This window comes from Ursus americanus, chromosome 4 (genome assembly GCF_024610735.1).
Source record: "Ursus americanus isolate L20-20 chromosome 4, mUrsAme1.1.p, whole genome shotgun sequence".
Classification (NCBI taxonomy): Eukaryota; Metazoa; Chordata; class Mammalia; order Carnivora; family Ursidae; genus Ursus; species Ursus americanus.
Window position 1 is genome coordinate 76,642,505 of NC_142130.1, and position 1,465 is coordinate 76,643,969.

Sequence of the window (1,465 nt, forward strand, 5' to 3'; positions counted from 1 at the left end):
TGTAGAAAGACAGACACAGAGAGACATAGAGAGAGAGAAAGAAGGTGATGGGAAGTTTTGCAAAGGGGAAACTACATGACATAATAGCTTGTGTTGCCTCTCTTGATGGTTAGCCCTGAGAGACCAAATAATCTCTCCCATTTCTATCATGGTTGTTTAGGGCTAGAAGCCTGAGACACTTTTCTCAGTTCTCTTCTGAAGCAGTCTAACAAATAAAGTCCCATAGATCTTGTGTCCCATCCACTAGTGACTCTCAGAGAGAAAAAGGAACTTGACAACGCACATTACTAGAAACGTTTGCATTGTTGCCTTTAAAACAAACCAAAATAGCTTTTCCCCATATTGTGTCGTCCTGTGTTCCCAAAGGGCAATTTTCAGCATGTCTGGAGCCCTTGACATCTTGCAAATGAAGGAGGAGGTTGTCCTCAAATTCTTACAGCAGGAATCCACTCAGGTGACATCGACCTTGAGTTCCAAATGGAACAGTACATCCACAAAAGGAAAAGTGATGGCAACTGTGTATCATCTGCAAAGAACCTGGGAGAAGCTTCTGCCAGCAGCTCATGCCATTGTTGCCATTGAAAACCCAGATGATGTCAGTGTCATATCATCCAGGAATACTGGCCAGCGAGCTGTGCTGAAGTTTGAGCCTGTGACTGGAGCCACTCCTGGTGCTGGCGCTTCCCTCCTGGGACTTTCACTAACCAGATCCAAGCAGCCTTCTGGGAGCCCAGACTTCTGGTGGTTACTGATCCCAGGGCTGACCACCAGCGTCTCACAGAAGTGTCTCATGTTAACCTGCCTGCCACCGCTCGGTGTAACACAGACTCTCCTCTGCTCTGTGTGAATGCTGCCATGCTGTGCACCGAGGGCGCTCACTCAGTGGGTCTGAGGTGGTGGGTGCGGGCCGTGGAAGTCATGTGGGAGGTCATGCCTGATCTCTGCTTCTACAGAGATCCTGAAGAGATTGAAAAGGAAGAGCATGCTGCTGCTGGAAGGCTAGGACCGAGGACGAATTTCAGGGTGAATGGGCTGCTCCAGCTCCTGAGTTCAGACTGGTCCGAAGGCAAGCAGGTGTCTTGTCTGCCTCTTCAGCAGTTCCCCACTGACGACTGGAGCGCCCAGCTCGCCGCTGAGGACTGGTTCGCAGCTCCCCCTGCTCAGGCCACTGAATGGATAAGAACAACCACCGAGTGGTCTTAAGCAACTCTTCCACAAAAGCAAAAAAATGGAAATAAAGTTGATGGAAAATGAAGTTTCTAAAAAAAATAAGTAAAATAAATAAAACCAAACACAAAGCAAACAATCACCTGTGTGATAATCCCATTTCTTCACTCAGGAAGTAAGCTAACAACATTAACAGTAGTAGCAGCGGCGGTCTTAGTGCAGAACTAACAAGAGTTGTAATGTTCCGTGTTAGAATGTAATAGGAGCAGTAGATGACTTGTAAGTGAAAGAAATTGTA

The 1,465-nt window shown here is 47.2% G+C and overlaps 1 pseudogene; it reads left to right on the forward strand.

Moving 5' to 3' along the window:
* The first annotated feature begins 379 nt into the window (after positions 1-379).
* Positions 380-1,254, forward strand: LOC123784397 (small ribosomal subunit protein uS2 pseudogene; annotated as a pseudogene).
* Positions 1,255-1,465: the final 211 nt, after the last annotated feature.